Source organism: Schistocerca americana, chromosome 5 (assembly GCF_021461395.2).
Source record: "Schistocerca americana isolate TAMUIC-IGC-003095 chromosome 5, iqSchAmer2.1, whole genome shotgun sequence".
Taxonomy (NCBI): domain Eukaryota; kingdom Metazoa; phylum Arthropoda; class Insecta; order Orthoptera; family Acrididae; genus Schistocerca; species Schistocerca americana.
In genome coordinates, this window is record NC_060123.1 from 356,852,160 (window position 1) to 356,877,735 (window position 25,576).

The following is a 25,576-nucleotide window of genomic DNA, read 5'->3' on the forward strand; positions in this document are numbered from 1 at the left end:
GACAATGTGGTATGCGAAAGCCTGCATTTGGGGATATACTGAGAAAGTATAGTGTTCTTTTGTTTCCTCGCTTTTTCTTATATTGTATGATTTCGATATACAAGAAGTTTCTCCATTTACGTACACCCTCGGCATTTCCTGACAAAAAAAACCACTTATAGTTTTTCACAGCCAATTTATCCCTATTAAAAGAGAAAGAAAAATATCTGAAGCTCTTCGTACTAAGGAGCCTTACTAAGCAGAATATTCTCAAAATAAACTTTTTCGTTTACTTTGCGGAAAGCTATATCCTGCTTTGGTTGTTGTGGTACCTTCGGAGGATGGATTCACGTATCGTACAGCCATTACTTCGCCTTCCAAGACCACCTGCGGATTGCTTCGGCCCCATATAATGCCACTCAAGAACAGCAGGGAATCCCCACCTGGCTGCACTCGCTGGACAGTGTTTTCAGTCCTCTCTTTTAATTTTCGAGGAAACTTTCTCATCACGGTATACAGGCCACATGTGTGTAATATACAGTGCACACAACTCTGAACCCCTGTTAGTCGCTCTGTTCGGGGACACGGTCAACCGACGGAGAGAAGGAAATTTCTTTAAAGTACTTGAAGCATGTTTTTTTTATGAAGTATTAATTTTCAGTGTGTTTCTCAGTTAACGAATGGCTTTGAATAAGTAATGTAGCTTTTTGTTCTAGCAGTAGGTTGGTTTTGTTGTGTCTAGACAAGACAGCCTAGACACAATGGGAGGAAGCCGAAAGGCACGCGCTAAGTTAAAGCAGGATGGCGAGAGGTCTGAAACAGGATACATAATGAATGCTATAAAGAAAAGTACGTAGCTTCTGGAATACTTAACTTTAATCCATCCTTTTGGTACATCTGGAGATTGTGGCGATACAAGTGAGACTCTTTAGATACATGCAATGTTACTAATGGCGCCTTGCTAGGTCGTAGCCATTGACTTAGCTGAAGGCTATTCTAACTATCGGCTCGGCAAAGGAGCGAGGCTTCGTCAGTATAGTCGCTAGCTACGTCGTCCGTACAATTGGGGCGAGTGCTAGTCCGTCTCTCGAGACCTGCCTTGTGGTGGCGCTCGGTCTGCGATCACACAGTGGCGACTCGCGGGTCCGACATGTACCAATAGACCGCGGACGATTTAAAGCTACCACCTAGCAAGTGTGGTGTCTGGCGGTGACACCACAGGTTTCATTCACGATTTCAATACACAATATTATTTCACTTCAAACTTCCGCGCTGGGAGCCGTGCCGATGCATAAAACTTTCGCCTAACGTTTCATCTCTGACTATCGGAGGCATTCTCAAAAGTAAAGCGGCGAACTGCAACTAGAACTCGAGAGAGCGCTGAGTTTATAGGCAGTGCATTTCAATGTGTTGGACGTAACGTAGAATTATTTGGCTAAGATTTGTTTTCTGAGTGCTTGACATGATGATTTTCCTAACAGTCTACTTTGAGAAAATGAGTTTAACGAAAACTTTGAAATGTAGTGACATTTCAAAAGTTTCGTTAAACTCATTTATCATGCTTATGAGATTAATGCTGATATGAGGAGTGAGTAATTTTGTCGCATGTTGACTAGGTTCTTGTTGATACAGTTAACGATTAATTTTCTGCTCCAACTGTTTTCTTCTCAGCTGTTTATGCGCCACTGAGAAGGCTTATGACAGATGTGTTGACCGATGCTCTAGATCTGCTATATCAATGGTTGTTAGTTTACGTGTATTTTTTTTTTTATATCCGCTCGGGTATTCATTCTGATGCACGTCTGTTCGAGTCTAGTCTGTATTTACAAAATGAATTTTATTGCTGATTTCTTAAGTTCGTCTCCTATTAGTAAATCCTAATAATCTCATTTCGAATTAGTACACCAACTCACAATGTATCACTCAATCCGCCACACATATTGGCCTTTACATACATAAAGGTTTTAACCACCACCTCAGACAAAAAAGAGGTGTGATTAAAGCCTCGGTGGACAGGTGGTACGAAATTTGTGAACCGACTTATTTAAAAGATTAGGTTGAACATCTATGGTCGACAATAAAGAAGAATGAATTTTCTAATAAGTAGATAGAAAACTTCGCCGTGGAGAGAGAATAAGACACAACGAGGAACAATGGCCGCCCAAGAGGAAAGTTTTCCTTCCGATCATTAGTAAGGTTACAGATCGCAATGGGGAGGTGTTGCGCAAGTTTGATGTCGAAACTATCTTCAGACCAACCAGATAGCTAAAAGCATGTATAAGATTGACACAAGATACAAGAAATCCTCAGGCTACCCCGGGAGTATATAAAATTCCTTGCAGTTGTGGAGTGGTTTACATTCGTACCCCAAAAAGAAATGCCAACACACGTCTGGTTGAACAGAAGAGGCACTGCCACCTGAGAAGTACTGATAACTCAGCCGAGCGGAGCATGTTTATCAAGAGGGTGATCATGAAACAAACTGAAGACGATTCTTCAGTTTCCTGTGGGAAGAACAATACAAGTCATAGTTGACCGTTGCACAATGAGGGAAGTCGTCAAAGAGAACAATCCCTTCACAGTTCAAGAATACCTTCTCCATGATTTTACTGGCTGAGTGTACGGCTTTGAAGTATTTCGATGGAGCAGAAGGACTGTGGCGCCACTCCATGGACCGCTGTTTGGTTTCTGGTTCGAAGTGATGAACCCTTGTTTGATAGTCTGTGACGATGTTCGATAAAAATTATCACCATCAGCCTCGTAAAGTGCAAGGAACTCCGGTCAGATAGTTGTTCTTCTTTATGATCTTCTGTTAGGTGGCGAGGAACACAGGTGGCACACACCTTTGAGTACCGGAACTGGTCGATGAGTGTGTCAGCACTAACAACACAACAACACAGACGTCCAGCTGAGCAGCGAGATGTTTGATTGTGATCCGTCGATCATCTGGAATGAATGTCCGCACGTTTCAACAGTGCGTGAGTCAGCTGTGTGCGGTCGACTGGCACGCGATCGGTCGGAGGGGTTGCCATGATGATAAAAGCCTCGCCCAACGCCTCACTGTGCTTTTGTTTACTGCCACGTCTCCGACAACATCCTATAATAGCCTATGAATAACTGGGATGCTCTGGTTTTCCGCCAAAGTAAACTCAATGGCAACTCTTTGTCTACAAGGCACCTCCATTATAGACGCCATTTTGAACGCTACGTAAAGTGCAGCTACCTGTCGAATTTCATAAAACTACAGGGGTCTCAACAAATTCAGCATTTTTGCAACCGAAATTGGCTGAGAATATAATTTGTTACATTACTTACTGAACGCCCATCATAATTACCTGACAATTAACAATATTGTAAACAAAGTATAGTGAATCTTCCTTGATTAGAAATTAATTTACTTTTTGGGCAGTTAACAGCAACCTCGAACAATGTTACCGAGTGAGGTTCGTAGATAGAACCTCTTTCAGCCAGACCACTTACTGGTTTTTCACGTTTTAGTACTTCTGTAAAACTATGTTACTTGATCCAGAAAGAAAGTCAAGAACATTTTGATTAACAGAGTACTCCATTACTACTACAGATAATGTTTTATACTTTAGTTTAAGTAATCAGTTTGTGGTCGATATTAAAAATATGTAACTAAAAACATAGAAGATTCCCATGAATGTTTTGTAAGTTAGCGTCTTTGTGAAACTTCAATTGCTCCATGTTGCCGTGAGTTTGCACTATGTAGGTTTTTGAAATTCGCCCATTCGTAATTATCATACTAAGGGATGAACTCAGATGATCCACTTACAATATGGAAGAGAGAATTCTAAATAGTGGGGCAGGATGGAGGGTTATTTAGTAGTAATATCTCGATCATCCTGTAGCTCAATTCCACCAAGAGTGGTTCTTTATTTTTTAGTACACCAGCTACTTTAATAATACCAGCACTCAAAAGACCGTGTCTGCACGTTAGATTTTTATTTTGTCCAGGCGCATTCAACGTTAGCACATTTGTGCAACCGCTGCCGCAAGCTCTTCTTTGACCTGAAAATTTTACCTGACCGTACTTAGTTGTTCAGTGGGCTTGAGTGCAACCATACATGAGCTCCGCACAACTCACGTGAGGGCACCAAACAGTCACTATCTGTAAGTCCCAGACTTGGTCACCGTAACACACGACTGTATTTCGACAGTTAACAGGTAACAGGGCTTTTTTCCGGTATTAAATGTGCATATAAACTCCCTTTCCCCCATCTGACTCCATCCCTTTCTGTGTTTATCTGTGTGCGTGCGTGCGTGCGTGCGTGCGTGTGTGTGTGTGTATGTATGTATGTATGTATGTGTGTGTGTGTGTGTGTGTGTGTGTGTGTGTGTGTGTGTGTTTGTGTGTGTGTGTGTGACTCTCTACTTTAATTAGGGTTATATTAGTAAGCTATGGATTAAAAATCACTAATGCTAAAAGAAAATTTTGGAGGCAGTTACATAACATAAAAATGAAACAGTGATTTAGTAACAGGAAATTGTTTCACCTGTGTGATTTGTTAGCGTCATTAATTCATTTCGGCCGACTCACTTTACTGGGAACCCAGGAATGTATAAATTTCTGGGAAGGTGGAAAAGGTAATTTCTTGAGAACAAATAACGTAAGACATTTTACGAAAGGTCGATAACTGTTTACGGTAGTATTTTGAAAGTTTATAAAAGTTTGGTACATACAGATTGGTGTTGTTACGTTTCCGATATCTCAGACTGATACTGTAAACTTTGATCGGTTTTCTGTTTATCCTAGGTAGAAGTAATGCACGAATATAACTGAAAGAGATGTATTTCTCAGAATTCATTACCTTTTCTCATCGTGTCGGACGTTTTTTCGAACGTACGTAAATAACGTATCAGCTCACCAGGAAAACGATACATTTTATAAATTTTAATGTGTTGCACCACACGATAAAGCTCTATACAGCTTCTTGTAATTTTATAATTACTATTTCCTGCAGAGAATTGCAAGTGCTCATTTTTAAAATTACACCCTTCCGTTACGAAGATGTCTATCGAAGTGAAAATTTTTACCGTCCCAGGAATCATGCAGACAAATCAGAACACAATGTCGCTGTTAGCATTAAACAAAAGAAAAAAGCAGTTTGTGAAGAAGGCAGCACAATTATGTAAGTAGGTCACTTACACTTCAAGACAGTTCTATGAGCTGAGCTCATCTGCACATCAGCCCTAGTGTTGCCTTCTGTACAGCTAAGCCTAAACTCCAGGCAATGTGTATCACTTTTTTTGCGTTCCCAGTGAGCATACACGTTACGGGCACAGAAGTCCACAAAAGATAATTCTGTTTTACACACACGCGGTACTTCATTAGCCGCTGTAGAAAGTGTTTTTGTCTGTACCGCGGCCCCAATTTACTGGCTATTGGGACTAGCGCGCGACAGTATTAAATGCCATCCTTTTCACAAATTACGCTCCTGTGATTAATCGCAGTCCCTGGGCCACCCGCTCCCGAACGGAGCGGCCTTCGCTGCCACGTAATCCCGGAGCGCCCACCTGTACCAGATTACCACGGCCGGCAATCGAATAATTTTTCATTTCGCACCGACGCGGTGATAAACCAGCGTATTACGTGCGGTCCATCGCGTCATCGCTGTGGATTCTGGCAGCGTGACAGGACCGTGAAGCGCGAAATGGAAGGCGGGATTTTAGGATAACGCTCCAACGGGCACCCGGATGAAAACACGCAGTTTTCACGGGCGCGGGTAAGCCTGCGCAAACTCGCAAACAGCGCTCTTCGTTCCATGGACGCCACGTTAGGCGACAGCGGCAGCTTGTGTTTCGCATCACACAAATTCTTCTTAGCTTCTTACTATTTGCATCCCATTTTCCGGGAACAGTTTCTGAGGGCGTTGGATTCGTTCTGGCCCTTTCCCATTGTGTGAAACATAGGACGTGTTATGGAAGGGTTTTTCCCAATATGAGACACCGTTGATAAGCCTGATAATGAGGATGAGTGAAATTACAGTTTCCATCGCTCAGAATTGTGTCAACTGAAAACAATTATTTGTTCCAATGGAAATCGATGTTTTGCTCCCAGAGAGCAAAAATTTGCACTACGCTGTGTAGAAACTAAAATACTGTACAGTGCTCGAAGATTTCACCGCTGTTATCTTCAAGTTGACCATGTCACCCCTTATCAGATTTGCACTACAGTGTCAAATATTAATTTACAATACACACAGAAACTTCTCCTAACATTCTTAGCGCCCAGCAACGGTAACGGCTCTCCTTGCTGGCTTCCTTTCCACCAGTACTCTTTGCCGACCGTATCTTCAGATTTCAGTCATTTCACTACCATGTTCTTTAGGATCGTAAAGAAGGGCAGTTTTTCTCATGGTGGTGATATACTTCCTTTGTTGGTGATTACTATCACTCCCATATGTTGTCTTATATCTCCGTAATTCATATTGGGGTCATGTTCAACCATTGCATCCCAGGTTAACCTCTTACAAGTTGTTTTAGATTCTAGTGTGTCTACTGCATGTATCTTTGACACTGTAGTTAAGTCCATCCAAAGTTTTCCTTCGTCGATTTGCCCATTGATTGCCTCTTTCCAACAATATGTTACCTATTTGAATGTACTGGTCAGACTGCGTCTTGGCGCGCACAAACCACATGCTTTCCACGTTTGTAATTTTGTAGAATCTTTACTGTCAAATAACGACATACACGGTGGTCCGCTTAAACGTTTCAGCGCAAATACACTCCTGGAAATTGAAATAAGAACACCGTGAATTCATTGTCCCAGGAAAGGGAAACTTTATTGACACATTCCTGGGGTCAGATACATCACATGATCACACTGACAGAACCACAGGCACATAGACATAGGCAACAGAGCGTGCACAATGTCGGCACTAGTACAGTGTATATCCACCTTTCGCAGCAATGCAGGCTGCTATTCTCCCATGGAGACGATCGTAGAGATGCTGGATGTAGTCCTGTGGAACGGCTTGCCATGCCATTTCCACCTGGCGCCTCAGTTGGACCAGCGTTCGTGCTGGACGTGCAGACCGCGTGAGACGACGCTTCATCCAGTCCCAAACATGCTCAATGGGGGACAGATCCGGAGATCTTGCTGGCCAGGGTAGTTGACTTACACCTTCTAGAGCACGTTGGGTGGCACGGGATACATGCGGACGTGCATTGTCCTGTTGGAACAGCAAGTTCCCTTGCCGGTCTAGGAATGGTAGAACGATGGGTTCGATGACGGTTTGGATGTACCGTGCACTATTCAGTGTCCCCTCGACGATCACCAGTGGTGTACGGCCAGTGTAGGAGATCGCTCCCCACACCATGATGCCGGGTGTTGGCCCCGTGTGCCTCGGTCGTATGCAGTCCTGATTGTGGCGCTCACCTGCACTGCGCCAAACACGCATACGACCATCATTGGCACCAAGGCAGAAGCGACTCTCATCGCTGAAGACGACACGTCTCCATTCGTCCGTCCATTCACGCCTGTCGCGACACCACTGGAGGCGGGCTGCACGATGTTGGGGCGTGAGCGGAAGACGGCCTAACGGTGTGCGGGACCGTAGCCCAGCTTCATGGAGACGGTTGCGAATGGTCCTCGCCGATACCCCAGGTTCAACAGTGTCCCTAATTTGCTGGGAAGTGGCGGTGCGGTCCCCTACGGCACTGCGTAGGATCCTACGGTCTTGGCGTGCATCCGTGCGTCGCTGCAGTCCGGTCCCAGGTCGACGGGCACGAGCACCTTCCGCCGACCACTGGCGATAACATCGATGTACTGTGGAGACCTCACGCCCCACGTGTTGAGCAATTCGGCGGTACGTCCCCCCGGTCTCCCGCATGCCCACTATACGCCCTCGCTCAAAGTCCGTCAACTGCACATACGGTTCACGTCCACGCTGTCGCGGCATGCTACCAGTGTTAAAGACTGCGATGGAGCTCCGTATGCCACGGCAAACTGGCTGACACTGACGGCGGCGGTGCACAAATGCTGCGCAGCTAGCGCCATTCGACGGCCAACACCGCGGTTCCTGGTGTGTCCGCTGTGCCGTGCGTGTGATCATTGCTTGTACAGCCCTCTCGCAGTGTCCGGAGCAAGTATGGTGGGTCTGACACACCGGTGTCAATGTGTTCTTTTTTCCATTTCCAGGAGTGTATCTCTGGAACAACTATAGACACTGAAAACCGAACTTCACAGGTATGAATGTAAGGCAGTAACTCCTTAAAGTAAATACTACATGACATTCTATAAAGTAAGCAAATATTATTTTCAAAACTAACTCTCGCTCTTTCTTAAAGAGACGCACTGAATTATTTCTTACGCACTTAGTAACATGAAAAGTCATCAATGGTGGTAGTTGCTTCGCAATGCATCACTTACATCCCGATAAATTTCAAAGTGAAGTTGGTGCTTGAAATAAAGGAAACGCTCGACTATTGCACATCTCGATATGCAAGCGGAAACGCCACGTTGCTCGCAAACTTGATGTGATTGACGTACTACGACACAACAAACGTTGTACTTCTTGCTGTTTATACAGTTATTAATTGGACTGCAAATTATACATATGTCCCGTTCTTTTAAAACCGCTGACCGCGCTATTGCCCTTACGGCCACGGATACTCAAGACGACAGAGACGTTGATCGGTGGCAAAGAGCTATAACATGTGGATGAAATTAGATCTGTGGCTGATCGATCTATCCACAACGTGATATCGACGTATCACTGCGAGCTGCACCGTCGAGGCGTCTTTTTGAGTTTATAACGGAAAGTATCGGATTCCATGATTTTACCAAGCTGAAGCCGCTATCGTAATTAATGAAATTCACCGCCAACCGAATTTCTATTCCTCCTTTCACTACTGAGCCACAGAAAGATGAGATCAACGCTAAAATTTGGACACCATCGAACACAGTAGACTGCCCCGTGTCAATACAGTGCTGTGCCACCGCCTATTTATTAGGTAGAAAGATCCGAGTGTACCTGCGGTGCTCTGTTCATCTCTCATTGACTGTACATGTCATCTGTCAGATGTATGAATGGCCACACTCACAAGTGTTGTAAGCCCCAGGCTTCCTAGGCACCAAATCGTCTTTGACGGAACCCAGGAGAGCTGCTGTGGAATGGAAAAAGTTTCTTTCACTTCGTGTTTGCTGATGATCTGTCCTAACTTTGAAGAGAGGCTCCCAACGTATGGCAGGAATGCCATGGATTTAAAACTTTCCGTGTCTTCTTCTGCATTCCTTACGCCCACGGTTGGTTTCACTTGTAATGCCTTATGTACCTGCTGTGAAGAGTACGCTTTCGCTTAAAAACCTCTTCTTAAGCATGTAAATATAAATCCGTATAGGTCGGCTTTCTATATACTGCATGTCCCAAAGTGCCATCATCTTTGCGTCGTACCAAATCATCCAAAAATGGAAGGCACCCATCTTTTTCGATTTACATCGCGAACCGAATTTGTCTACGAACGGAATACACAGGATTTAAAAATTCTTTTAATTTATCTTCACCATGGGGCCACACTACAAACGTGTCATCAACACACCTCCAAAATACTGTGGGCTTCAAGATAGCAGATTCCAGCGCCACTTCGTCAAAGCCACCAAGAGCGACAAAGGACTGCCCATGGCGACACTGCCAGTCTGTTGATAAAATTCGTTTTTGAATAAAAAATATGTCGAGGTCAAAAGATGTTCAAAGAAAGCTAAAATCTATCAAAGATTTTGCCAATGAGAAATAATTATTCTGAAAGAGCAACCTTTGCGAACAACGACAGTACATCGATACTGACCAAACGTATCAGAAGTGTTTGGTTTGAGTTATTTTAGTTTGCCAAAGAAGTACACAGAGTTACGTGTGTGATAAGCGCATTTACCCACCACAGGCGTTAATACCATCGCTAAGTGTTTGGCACAGCCATAGGTTGGAGAGCCAATGTTACTCACTAACGGACGCAGAGGAACACTATTCTTATGGAGCTTTGAAAGTCGATAGAGCCTCGGAGGAACCGCACAACTTGGTTTCAATCTCCGCGCCACTTCTGGTGGAAAAGGGGAGGTCTTCAGAACCAAGCAGTCATCCTTACCACCTGGTTGGTGGGATCTTTACTGATCCTCCGGTACGTGCCGTCACTTAGTTCGTTTAGTTCCTTGTCGCCCTTGGTGGCCAACTTTTTTTTTTGGAGGATTTCGATTTCGAGAAGTCACTCCAATCTGCTAGCTTCAAGCCCTCAGTATTTTGGAGATATGTTGATGACACGATGGTAGTGTGGCCGCATGGTGAAGGCAAATTAAAAGAACTTTTTAATCATTTGTATTCCATGTGTATTCATGTTTTGCTAAGACGCATGGATTATGGCACTTTGGGGCATGCGGTATATCTAAAACCAACCATACGGATTTATATTTACATGCAGATAGCTGCAACCGTACTTCATAGACGATGAGTGTCCTCAGAACTCTGGTACACAGATCACACGTCACTGCTATCGAGAGCAGTCTGGAGGACGAGCTTCTTCACTTGCGAAGAGTTTTTGAAGCCAACGCGTACCCTCCACAGCAGATACGTAAGGCATTACATATGAAAGCAACAGTGCGCATGAGGAATGCAAATGAAGACACAGAAAGTTTTAGCTCCACGGCTTTTCTGCAATACATTGGTAGCCTCTCGTCAAAGATAGAACGGATAATTAGCAAACGGTAGGTGAAAGCGATTTTTCGCCCTCCACAGCTGCACTCCTGGTTTCCATCAAAGATGGTCTTGTGCTTAGAAAGCCTGGGGTTTGCAAGATCCCCTGTGAGTGTGGCCGTTCATACATCGGGCAAACGACATGTACAGCCCATGAGAGATGCACAGAGAATCTCAGGTACGCTCGGCTCTTCAACCTAACAAATCTGCGGTGGCACAGCAATGTATTGACACTGGGCACTATGTGATGTACGGTAGTGTCGAAATTAACTGCCTCTACTTCATATATCTAGGAGAAGAAGCAATTGAAATTCGGTTGGCGACGAATTTAATCAATGGAGATAGCGGCATCACCTTGAAAACTCACGGAATCCGGCGCTTTCTGTGATAAAATCAAAAAGACGTCGCGACGGTGCAGCTCGCAGTGATACAACGATATCACCGTGTCGATCGATCGCTCAGCCACAGATCTAATATCATGCACATGTCATAGTTCTTTGCCACCGATCAACGTATCTGGCGGCGTATGTATCCGTGGCCGCAAGCGCAGCTGCGCTGTCCATAGCTTTAAGAGGACGGAGCAAGTGCTGGAGCGTCAGTTACCGCGGCTCACTCTGAAGATGGCTGGAAGATAAACAGCTGAAATATTAGAAGAAGAAGTGCTGCTCGCCCGAAATTTTATGGGTCGTTGCACCGAAAAATATGAAGATGCACAATACAGTTGTGCAGTCACACACAATGAAAAATAAGGGAAGGGTGTACTCGTTCTAGCTTTATGGAGATACGGTACTAGAACGGACATAACAGTAACGAAAATGCCAGTGTCACTGGATGCGGTAAACACAATTAATGGCTGGCCAAGGATCAACCAGAGGTGTAAATGATAGCTGTAAGTAGTTTTGTGACACGACATCTGTAGTGTTTCCAGTCCACTTGATAACAGTGTAAACAGCAAGAGGTACATCATTTGTTGCATTATAATACGTCAGTTACATCACTATTACGAGCAACCTGTGGTTCAAGCTTGCATCTCTGGATGTGCAATAGCTGCGCATATCCTTTATTTCGAGGGTCACATTCACTTAGCCTCTTCTCAGGATGTAATTGACGTACCGCGATGCAACCAACGCCATTCATTTTGTGATTTTTCATGTAATTGATTGCATAAGAAACAAATCAGGGTGTCCTTGAAAAAAGATCCGTGAGTTGATACTGAAAATAGTATTTGGTAACGTTTTAGAATGTCTCACAGTAAGCCCCCGCCTTACATTCATAGCAGTCAAAATCGGTTCACAATACCTGTTGTTCTTCCACAAATATTTATGCAGAAACGCTTAAGTGGACCACCCTGTAAATATTTCAGTATTTCTATCCTTAATGCAAAAATATACGCAGCATAAATTTAGAAACTATCGTGTATGATAAAGCACTGAAACATATCATCATACGATTGTAGTGTACATAACAAAGTATGTTCTAGTATTACACACTGTTTCTTTCGTTTTAATTTTTGTACAGATACGGGCTCTGTGGTACACTTTACTGATTGCGCTCGTTCTATCCTCTACATAGATAATAACTACACTGCCAGAAGAAATGCAACACCCTCAAGGACAAGGCCATTTTCATTGTCAAATGGTATGACAGCTAGTTGTATGTGATAGCAAATTCAGACCTAATGAAACACACATGTCACATTTAAAGGTGACTATGCAATTGCAGTGTACAGACCACTGGTGGAAATGCACGTGCGTATTCTTAGATGCAAAATTTCGTTAACTTGCCGAATTCCATCCTGTGATACACTGCCCCAGGCACCTTGCACCTTTTGTAGCAAGGTCACAGTGAATCTTGAAGGCACTGAAGGACATGTTCGACTGGCGAGAGGTCCAATGATCTTGCTGACCAGGACAGAAACGCTGTGTTGTGGCAGCTGTACGTGGACGAACTTCGTCCTGCTGACGATGCGCATTATCTTCCTGTTGAAAAAATGGAAATAGCACAGGGGTTTGAACCTGTGCAATGTAACGGGCGCTGGCTACTTTACCCTGCAGAAACACCAAATGCGAGCATGAGCTTTAACTGGTAGCCCCATACCGCTTGACTTCTGGGATGGGACCTGGGTGTCGTGAGAAAATTGACCCCGGTACAGGCCACTCACAGTATACGCTTTACACGTGTGCGTCCATCACTCACGTACAGAAAGAGCGCAGTCTGATAGCTAATGACAGCAGAGTCTCATTCCACTCTCCAGTTGATTATTTCACAACACTGGAGTGGCCATGCTATGCGGTGTCATGGTATGAATCAGAAGTTCGCCGGATGCAAGCAGACGGTTCCTTGTGGTCCTTAGTGACATCCCAGGTTCAACATGTGCCCATATATCTTGCGTGGACGATGTATCATCGTCCACTGCCGCTCTTAGAATACGTCCATCTTGATGTGTGTCTGTACTACACGAACCTCCAGAACGTGATATGCATGATGGGTATGGGAATGTTCCACAGACCACAGCGTAAACCAGTGGTACACCACTGTTACCCTGTGAATGCCGATACCTCCATCAAGCTTCACAAAGCGACCTAGCTTGCGACGCTGTTCAAATGGCAGAAGATGATGTTCAGCTGCTGGACGCACTCGTTGGCGAGACACTGTTGTGCTCTAAAATGAATGCTGAGAACATTGTTATTGCTTGCATTGAAAAAAAAAGGGCGCAGAGACAGACCTCCAGAGCGCCATCTGATCGCCGCTGACCACGACAAACGCATCAGTTACATTACAGCCTCCCAGTATGTAGATATTTTTTCTGATGCCACTGAAATTTGGCAATGGCCGCCGCAATGGTAACACCGGATCCGTCAGATCACCGAGAATAAGCACTGTCGTGCTTGGCCAGCACGTCCGGGTCTACCGAGCGCTGTTGCCAAGCGCAGTGCTTTCAGCCCGTGTGGGACCAATTGAGGGACGACTTGATTAGGAAGTAGCGACCCCAGTCGAGAAAACTGACAACGTACAGGAGAGCGATGTGCTGACCATACGCCCCTCCATACCCTCAGCCAGTGACGCCTACAGGCTAAGGAAGATACGGTTGGTCAGTACCGTTTGGTCATATACGAGTTGTGTCTTAATTAATAGCGAAAACAAACACTGATGAAAATGTGATTCTTGAGTTTCTCCCGGCGTATTTGGTAATCAAAATATCCACGGGTATGCTGCCGGTCTATAGTGTCCAACGGGCACAATATTTCGGCGATCAAACATGTCGCCATCATCAGGTGAACTGACGGACTGAGCTCCTGTGAACGTGCCGGCACGGAGATCCGTACGCTATGGCTGCTCAGCGGGAACTGGGTTCGGTCGCGGCGGCAGCCGATTTAAATACCCTCCGCCCGCGGCGCGCTCCCTCCGCCGTCCGCGCCCAGCGCCACGGTCGCGCGGTGGAACAGATTGCGACGGCGTCTGAGATGACGTCGGTGTGATGGCTCTGTCCGCCGTGGTCGTCACAACTATACGTCTGCTCGATTTACTCTTGATTAACCCGATCGCTGGTTCCCAAGCCTTGCTAAGATTATAGCCACAGTCACGGTTTATGAGGTCGTCATTGGTGCGAATTTCGATGGCCTCTCTAACAACGCTGTCCCAGTATCTCGACGTCTGTACCAGAATCCTCGTGCGGTCATACTCCATGGCGTGATTTTCCGACAAACAATGTTCAGCGACCGCCGACTTGCTCGGATACATCAGTCGAGTGTGCCTCTGGTGTTCACGGCATCGATCCTCGACGGTACGCATCGTCTGACCAATATACGACTTGCCGCACTGACACGGAATCTGGTACACGCCGGCCTTCCTCAAACCGAGGTCATCTTTGGCGCTCCCCACCAGTGCACGAGTTTTATTTGGAGGACAAAACACAGTTCCGACCCGGTGTTTCTTCAGAATGCGGGCGATTTTCCCCGAGAGTGCGCCTGTGTATGGAATAAATGCAGTGCCTACCTCCTCCCTCGTGACTTCATCCATCTCAACAGGTTGTGCTGCAGTGGTTGGGCGGAGAGCACGTTGAATCTGCCACTCTGAGTACCCATTTTTCGAAATACAGTTCTCAGATGTTCCAATTCCTGGGGTAGACTCTCTGCGTCAGAGATAGTGCGCGCCCTATGTACTAGAGTTTTAAGTACCCCATTCCTCTGTGAAGGGTGGTGGCAGCTGTCTGCATGCAAATACAGATCAGTGTGCGTAGCTTTCCGATACACCCCATGACCTAGGGTGCCGTCAGCCCTTCTCTTGACCAAGACGTCAAGGAAAGGTAATTTACCCTCCGTTTCAGTCTCCATAGTGAATTTGATGTTGGGGTGTATGGAGTTTAGATGTGTAAGGAAGTCAAGGAGTTTATCCATACCATGTGGCCAGATGACGAACGTGTCGTCCACGTAACGGAAAAAGCAAGTGGGTTTCCATACGGATGACGACAGGGCTTCCTCCTCGAAGTTCTCCATGTATAAATTCGCTACCACCGGTGAGAGTGGGCTACCCATGTCGACTCCCTCCGTTTGTTCGTAGTATTCTCCATTAAAAAGAAAATACGTGGAAGTCAAGACATGCCTAAAAAGTTCAGTGGTCTTCTCGTCAAACTTCTGACTAATCAATTCTAGTGACTCTCGCAGGGGTACCCTCGTAAACAAGGAAACGACGTCAAAACTCACCATGATATCTGACTCATCCAACCTGAAGCTATCAAGGCGTTTAACAAAATCCACGGAATTACGGATGTGATGAGGGCATTTACCCACATAAGGACTTAATATTCCCGTCAGGAATTTGGCCAACAAATATGTAGGTGCCCTGATGTTGCTGTCAATGGGGCGTAATGGTACCCCCTCTTTGTGAACCTTCGGCAGTCCATATAGTCTAGGCGGTACCGGACCTTGGGGTAACAATTTCTTAGCGTCACCCTCCGGTAAATCTGCGTCCTTGAGAAGCGCCCTCGTCTTGTTCTCCACCTTCTTTGTAGGGTCAACGTTGATCTTCCGGTAGGAATCGTCATTTAGCAGGCTCTGCATCTTATCAGTGTAGTCCTTATGGGAGACAACAACTGTAGCATTGCCTTTGTCAGCCGGTAAGACAACAATTTCAGAGCGCTCCCTCAGATCACGAATGGCCGCCCTCTCTTTACTGCTGATATTTGACTTCATCGGCTTGGATTTCGTCAACGCACGACAAGTTTCACGACGTATTTCCTCGGCTGATTCTGGCGGAAGTCGAGCTGCAACCTGTTCAACAGCACTAACAATTTCTGCGACCGGAGTGAACTTGGGGGTGGGAGCGAAGTTGAGACCTTTCTGCAAAACCGACACCGCATCATCACTCAACACCGTGCCACTCAAATTGATGACAGTCTTGCACGGAACCTGCAGGGATGGTTTGTCAAGGAGACGTGAGAACTTAGCTGTTTGACGTCCTGTAGCCTTCTTATGGGCGCAATCAGCTGACACCCAGGTGACACCATCAATCCAATCCCAGGAACAAGAAGTGAACTTACTAGCCAGTTGTAAATGTAGTTTGAGTAATTCCTGTGAGATAAACTCAAGGCTCCGGCGGGTGAATTGCACTCTCTCACGTACCAATGCGAGGCTGGCACGTTTCTTGATTCTCTTAGCTGCTGCAGAATCGATGTGATGCATAACCTTAGCAAAATTTGGAACAACATTCTCGGAACGACATCTCTTTAGAAAGGCAAGAGTACTTAGCAAACGACATCTACGGCGGCGCAACTTTTCAAATTTCTTCATGCTGCGATACATCTCCTCCCCGTAAAGGTGTATGATGTGATTCTTGAGTTTCTCCCGGCGTATTTGGTAATCAAAATATCCACGGGTATGCTGCCGGTCTATAGTGTCCAACGGGCACAATATTTCGGCGATCAAACATGTCGCCATCATCAGGTGAACTGACGGACTGAGCTCCTGTGAACGTGCCGGCACGGAGATCCGTACGCTATGGCTGCTCAGCGGGAACTCCTTGACTTCCTTACACATCTAAACTCCATACACCCCAACATCAAATTCACTATGGAGACTGAAACGGAGGGTAAATTACCTTTCCTTGACGTCTTGGTCAAGAGAAGGGCTGACGGCACCCTAGGTCATGGGGTGTATCGGAAAGCTACGCACACTGATCTGTATTTGCATGCAGACAGCTGCCACCACCCTTCACAGAGGAATGGGGTACTTAAAACTCTAGTACATAGGGCGCGCACTATCTCTGACGCAGAGAGTCTACCCCAGGAATTGGAACATCTGAGAACTGTATTTCGAAAAATGGGTACTCAGAGTGGCAGATTCAACGTGCTCTCCGCCCAACCACTGCAGCACAACCTGTTGAGATGGATGAAGTCACGAGGGAGGAGGTAGGCACTGCATTTATTCCATACACAGGCGCACTCTCGGGGAAAATCGCCCGCATTCTGAAGAAACACCGGGTCGGAACTGTGTTTTGTCCTCCAAATAAAACTCGTGCACTGGTGGGGAGCGCCAAAGATGACCTCGGTTTGAGGAAGGCCGGCGTGTACCAGATTCCGTGTCAGTGCGGCAAGTCGTATATTGGTCAGACGATGCGTACCGTCGAGGATCGATGCCGTGAACACCAGAGGCACACTCGACTGATGTATCCGAGCAAGTCGGCGGTCGCTGAACATTGTTTGTCGGAAAATCACGCCATGGAGTATGACCGCACGAGGATTCTGGTACAGACGTCGAGATACTGGGACAGCGTTGTTAGAGAGGCCATCGAAATTCGCACCAATGACGACCTCATAAACCGTGACTGTGGCTATAATCTTAGCAAGGCTTGGGAACCAGCGATCGGGTTAATCAAGAGTAAATCGAGCAGACGTATAGTTGTGACGACCACGGCGGACAGAGCCATCACACCGACGTCATCTCAGACGCCGTCGCAATCTGTTCCACCGTGCGACCGTGGCGCTGGGCGCGGACGGCGGAGGGAGCGCGCCGCGGGCGGAGGGTATTTAAATCGGCCGCCGCCGCGACCGAACCCAGTTCCCGCTGAGCAGCCATAGCGTACGGATCTCCGTGCCGGCACGTTCACAGGAGCTCAGTCCGTCAGTTCACCTGATGATGGCGACATGTTTGATCGCAGAAATATTGTGCCCGTTGGACACTATAGACCGGCAGCATACCCGTGGATATTTTGATTACTGATGAAAATGTACGATATGGCAGGCGGAAACATTCCAATAGACAGTAATTCCCAAACGAGCCGTTTAGGAGATTATCGTGAATGTGTCGTTATGCCCCATCATTAAAAGCTGTATGAAGTATTGTCCTGGTTAGTAGAAATATATATGAAATGAAAACTTTTCGATTAAGTCACCACAGTTTTCGCTATCAAGAAATACAATACCACTTCAGCACCTAACATGTTAAAATTTACTGTACACTCGTACCTGTTACAGGAGGTATTCCATGTGTCATCCTCGTATATAGACTCAATACTCAATTTCGGTAAGCTGCGTTCCCTTAAAAAAAAATACTCCGCGATCATCTTAAAAATCTTGATAAAATTGTGTAGCTCACGGCTGACCGTGAAACGTGTCAACGCAGTATTACACACTCCAGACAGAAAAATGTAAACCTAAAATGATCTTTGAGGCGAAATTACAGGTCGGTTTGACGTATGCAAATTAGTCAATACTACGGTCTTACGTGCTGTGTTGGTGTCTCATGAAGCACCCACAACAGCCATCAACCCTGGATCGTGGATGATTTTTGAACACAGTGAAAGTTCTCTGTAAATAATAAAAATATGTCTAAAGTAGTCTGTTTCTGATTGTAAGCCTGAGCTGTAATAATAAATGAACTGTCGTAAAGTGAAAGCGAAGATGCACTGCCATAGTAATTATGTGTCGTAATGAAAGGGGAAGTCTTTCATACTGTAAAAGTTAGCAATCTGAGAGCTAGTATTTAGAACATTATATACTGCCAAAATAATTAAATTGGACATGAAACATACAGTCATTGACTTTGCGAAATTTGATCACAAAAACTGTCTCTGAATAACAGAAGTTCGCCCAGATTGAATAAATAAATGAATCATAATCACGTCTCCTTACCTCTATTCTGCGCAAATCTGGATAACGTGTTGCAGTACTGGTCTGTCTTGTGCGCCACTATGCTAACGCTGCAAATTACTGATCTACGCAGAGACACTCGAGAGGTGCAATGAGTTCTCTGTTAATTGCAAATCCAACTGTTTACCGAACATACTTGGTTGGATAATCCATTAAAAAGAATTGTAAGAGAACGGTTGGCGAAAAAATGAAATATCAGCAAAAATGACAACACTATGCTTCTTTTTTTTATATATAGAGAAAGTGAGCTGAAGGCATATTTTAAGTTTAATGAACTTCTCAACATCCAAACACTACACTTTCGTATCTCTCAAATGTGACAACTTTGTGTACAATAACCAAGTTAGTTCGATGGCGCAGCAATAGTGAGAAAAAGTAACATCATTATTGTATTTACCTGACATTCCATTCGATGTCTTGCTTCACAAATCAGTTTCACAATCATGTCCACTGAACAAAATAATAAACTGGAACGCTAAATTTGAATCATAATATTTCCATAGCTTTCTCACTAACACTGCTTAGCATTATCAGCCTGACTCTAACACAGCTGAACTTCGACTCTCTGTCCCCCCCAAAGCTAAACGGACTTTGCACCTCGCCCAGCCGTAAGATACTCACTTAACTTCTGCGATACAGCTTACAACATCGCTGCTCTCTCACAATCGATTCATATATCAAAATTATACATGACACCTATCAACAGTTACTTGAGAACTTAATCGAAAATTTTGTGTGTTGCGTATACACGTGTATCAACGAGGTCAACATATCACACAGGAGTCACTGGCGGCTAGCAATCAGACATCCCAATTACCTCTCAGACTGCTCTTTATGCGGACCCCTGTTTTTTGGCATTTTCTTGCCTCTATTTCGTATACATCCACACGTCAGTTTTGCAGTTAATTACGGTACGCCCACATATCTTATATGTTGTAGTGAAGACATTGTAATTTCCGTAATCATGTGCTTGTGTGCGGAATATTAATGGTCTTACAATTGATTAGCTATAGTCATAATGTCCGTCCCTTCGTGATTTTTGGATGTATCTCAAAAATATCTACATGCAACGATGTGGAAGTTTTATTTCTATAATTCACCACAGTCTCAAGACTACATTCAGAAACCGTCTCCTAGCAGCGAGCTCCGATTTCAAACACATTAGCTGCACAGGGGATTCCTGCCCGCTCACCCATAAGGCGAGACAACACACATCATGATTCAAGTGTTTGATTATGTTTTGTTGCTACTGATCAGTAACGGACAACTGTATGATGATGGAACTACTACGACTCCGTTAAGGCCGTCAGATATTTTCTTGCCACTCCAGCAAGGCAATTCGGACATGCAGCCTGAGCTGTCGCTAGAGCGTCAGCGAATCCGACACCATCCAAAGTTTCGCGCGAGCCGAGATATTTAACTCGTGTAGCATTGATGGTGGCTGTTTCTTTGTGATTAGTCGCAAATCATTAGCCTACAGTAAAAAAATTTCTTCTAGTCTAGTATCCGATTTTCAAGAACTTGGAGAATTCGGTTGGTGAAAAACATATCAGCATCTAATATATTCCAAAAATCATGTATTTGGAGTTTTGGTGTCAATGTGTCAACAAACAGCATGAATATGAGAGGTATAGGAGCATATGCCTGGTGCACACCTGCAATGGGAAAAATAATTTTTTTAAGCCCTCTAAAATGTCCTCCTCTCAAGCAATAAAAACTATAGCAACACTCAACTCGTCCACATTTTTGAACCTTTTCTGTAAATGAAAGTTTTTAACCATAATATCATATAACTTGTCCTGCAACCTTATCATATAATTTGTCCTGCAACCTCTAGTTATTGTTAGTATAGAAATTTTGCTGTTCCTTTTGTATATATTGCAGGTGAAAAACCAGCATGCTCCACTCCCTAACCCAGTGCTTCCTGCTGTTCCACTGGGTGTTCTCGTAAGGATGTCGATATTTCTGAAGGACTTTCGCTTACTTCACGAGCCTTGTTTCGACTTTCTGTCCTAGCAAAAATTATTTAGGTAGTATCGTTTTATTCTACTTTCAACTGTCATTTCTTTTCTAAGTACTGGCTATGTGTCAGAGCTCTTGATGTTGTTTCAGAGACCGTTATTTCTAAGACTAACTATATTGTGACCACCACCTACCTAACAGCAGGCATGTCTACCTTTGACAATAAAAGCGGCAACGCATCGTGGCGTAGAAGCAATGAGGCCTGGATAAGTTGCTGGAGTGAGTTTTCACCACATCTGCAAACGCAAGCCATCTAATTCCTGTAAATTGCTGGGAGGGAGGCGATGAGTTCTGACACCACTTTCAGTTAAATCCCAGATATGTTCGATCGGGTACAGATTCTGCGAGTTTGGCGGCCAGCACAAGAACTGGGAATCACTGCTGTGTTTCTCGAACTACTACATCACTCTTCTGGCCTTGTACGAGGCGCATTATCTTGCTGAAAACATGATTGTATACGATACTGCTTGGCCGTCATCATGCCTAGCATTAGCTCCACAGCATCCGTGAATGCTCACGTGAATGTTCCCCCGAGCATAATGGAGCCGACTCCATCTCGTCTCCGTCAAACACTGCAGGTGTGAAGGAGCCATTCCCCTAGAAGACTATGGATTCGCGGCTTCCCATTGACATGATGAAGAAGGTATCGGGATGCATTACACCATGAAACGCTCTGCCACTGCGCCAACGTCCAGTGCCAACGGTCACGTGCCCATTTCAGTTGTAGTTGCCTATTCGTGGCGTTAACATTGGCACATGCGTGCGTCATCTGCTGCGGAGACACCTCGTTAGGAGCATACGGTCCACTGAGTGTTCACACCCACGTTTATTCTGCCCGGCATTAAAGTCTAATATTAGTTCTACAACAGTTCGCGCCTGTCTTGTTTCACCAATCTGTCCAGCCTACGACGTCCGACGGCTGTAATTAGGGATAACCACCCAATCCCACGACGTCTGCACGTGGTTTCGTACTGGTTTCGCTACGTGTTGAAGACACTTACTCTACAGCACTCGTCAAACACCCGACAATTCGTGCGGTTTCCCAATTGCTCACACCGAGCCCCTGGGCCATCACAATCTGCCCTCGGTCAAACTCAGATAGATCGCACAGCTTCCCTATTCTACACACGGACAGCACACTCACTGATACTACACGCACCTTGCGTGTGTCTGACTAGCAGTCATTTATTGTCAAGTGACACCGCTATCGCCTGAATAGCATTATGTCGATAGTAGGTCGATGGCCATAATGTTCTGGCCGCTCAGTTTAGTTTAATATCTCAGTGATTATAACAAAATTTCATACGGACCTGGCCTTTGTGCTTACTTGCTCTGCTGCGGCGTTCACTATTGCATATTTAGCTGAAACAAAATAAAATTATTAGACTCCTGTATGTAATACTGAGTTACTGTCCAGTAGGGACATGAAAATTACTTCTGAAAGATAACGATAATAATCGTCGATTTCTAATGACATATCGCCTAACCGACACTTTTTAAGGAAACGTCACAAAATGAGCTATTCTCCCTTTTCCGGTATAAAAATCCAAACCTGAAAGCATCAGGTTGCTAATGTTCGTATCTTAAAGTTATTTAACGTTGAAACTGAAAATCTACTCTTACCTCAAGGCAGATGACGCAAGATGGATGTCGAATTTTTGTGCATTTTATCAATGGCAGATATACTTCTTAAATAATTCGATCCTACCACAATGTAAGGGCGATACTGAGATACATTTAATATCAAATTGACGTGCAATTTAAATAAATTGTTCAATTAATTACCACTCAACCCACCACCAACTCCCGAACCCCACTCCGAACCCGGATGACTTCTAGTATTCTCCAACCAACTCCCCCACCTACCCCTCCCCACCTTACCAATTGGCGAAAATTTCGAATTTTGGTGGGAGTTTCGAATTTTGTTAGGAATTTCTTTGTACTAGGGCTGTGTTGATATCCAACGCCACCACTCATAAGGCCATTGGCAGAAATTAAAAATTTTGATGCCCTTTCTGGCTGTCAAACCCTGGTCCATCAGGACATAGAGCCCAATTGCACCACCCAACTCACTGAAACTACCCACATGCAGGTGAAGGTTAGGTTAGTGTATTTTATTTATTTTCGTTGGGAAACAGAAGTGAATATCGGTCCCAGTTATCTTACTAACCGAAAATATCGGTAACAACTACACAACTATATGTGTAGTGCTCCTCAAGGAGCGCCTGAAATCGCAATACAACTCAAAAATTGACGTAGCCATAAAACTGGTGTTATCCTGCTGGGAAAAAGTTTCACAATTCCACTCGAAACTAGAGGCAGATGTAGTAAAACTCTATCCTCCAACTACAACCTAGTGGGAAAAAGGGAGGAGTGGAACCTACTATCATTATTTTTTGGTAGGAGTTGTGGTCAACTAATGAGATTCTGGTGTTGGACAGACAGGATTTTAATAAGTGTAGTACCTGCAAGCATACAGTTGAGGACAGTATCTGTCACTGTTTCATATCACAGTTCAAGAGATGCCTCCTCTTCATTGCTCAAAAATCACACTGCAACACACGTGATCAAAGCTGATACACGTTTCCACAGGTGAAGGAAAATGAATCACTGTTCTAATTACACAACGAAATTTTCATACAAAAGCCAGCACTCATAATAATAAACAAGTCTAAATGCAACACATGTATTTGGAAAATCATTATTCCAAAAGAATCCAAGAGGAGAGAGGAGGGGCAGTTGAACATGTGTTCTCGTCGATGCATGGTCAGGAACTAGCAAGATTATGGGCAATACTGCCTATCGTCATCAATACCCCTCCCTGCCTCCCCCATCCCTCTGCCTTTGGTGTGGACAAAGCCTTTTTCAAATACCAACTGCTGCGACACACTGCATTCTTAGCACCATTCTCCCATACCACCAGCAGACGAGCGGGCAGGCCACATGCAGCACCCAGACCACCTTGTGGCGACAGTCCACGCACCAGCCCTTCTTCAGCACAGCAGGATATTACATACACTAAACAATGTGACGTAAATCACATTAAAATTTAGCTGCACCATAGATAGAGCACAGTTGTGTCAGGCGACTGCACACAGGCACTCACAGTAAACCCGCCACAAAGCCTCTAGCTGCCAGCCATTTTGCTCGCAAATTATTCCACTGCAATAGTTGTATTTAATATCAATGCATCTCTTGTAAGCCTGCTTCTATTGAAATGGGAATCACAGTCATGACGATGATAAAAGTCATATTTCCACAGAAAACAAGCAGAGCGCATTTTGTTTTAGTTCTATAACCAAAACCAGTTAGTTTTTACGTTTGACTGGAGGCTACCATTCCTATCCCTCTCTGACCGGCCGGTGTGGCCGTGCGGTTCTAGGCGCTTCAGTCTGGAACCGTGTGACCGCTACGGTCGCAGGTTCGAATCCTGCCTCGGGCATGGATGTGTGTGAAGTCCTTAGGTTAGTTAGGTTTAAATAGTTCTACGTTCTAGGGAACTGATGACCACAGATGTTAAGTCCCATAGTGCTCAGAGCCATTTTTGAACCCATTCCTCTCTCCCCCGCGACTTCCTCTATTTTACCACGTCCAGCGAAGTGAAAAGGAAATTACAGTACCAATTACAGTAGACCAGACTGCAGAGGTCAGGCTATACACTCCCTGCACATGACCATACAGCATAAAATCGAAAAAATGAACCCTCACTATTAGTATGCGAAAACTACTGATCGCTACAGAATTCGTTATTTCGAAATCGTCACCAAAGTAAAGAAATACCAGGAATTTAAACTATGAAAAAAAGCCTTTGTTTTAAACGATTTCTTTCAGCTTGATGGAAAAAATTGCATGGTTTCAGAGTACCATTCTCGTTCAAATCAGTATCTGTAAACGTATTTTCATGTACTTGTGTATTAAAAACATATAAGATACATGAAATAGCATTACAGAATACAGCGTTTGACGAAATTTGATCACATGACCGAAAAAACTGAACCATTTTACGTTCGACAACAAGAAGTTTTCATTCAAGAACACATTGCTGTTTTCTACATTATGTAAGGTCCTATTCTACAAATGTGATGCTATAACACAGTGGCGTTTACGAAACAAACCATGAGAGCCTGTCATGTAATAGGACCTCCTATAAGATCTTAAGGTATCTCTCTCTTCTGGTGGATCAAAAACAAATACCACCTGTGTGATTACATTGGGCATTGTTGTTCCATAACTCCCTTCCACTGACCTGCCTGTAAAGTTTCCGTCATCCGGCAGACAGTCATTCACAATAGCAGCAGATTCTTCCGTTTTAGACTCTAAGGAATTTGATCATCACACCATCTTTCACATGATCTACTCACATGTTGAGAAAAACAGAATCATTTCTAGGTTCCACCACAAGCTATATTTCAAATGGTGTCTACTTTCTAATTAGAGTTTATAAAGTATGAAATAACACGGGACTGGAGGTAACACATACTTTTAAACATGCAGTCATGATGGTAATAATGGAAACAGTTATGATTCCATGTGAATAAACACAGCCAAATTATACTAGTTTAATGAGCAGAATTGGTGTAGTTTTGAGACAACTATCTGCTTCCAAAGTTTAACCAGTTATACCAGTCCTTGCAATAGAATCTAGTATGAAGAATTTACCATATCTCTCTCTTTTTATCTATCATAAATAAGAAATGAATGCCATCTTCGTGTTGACATCGAG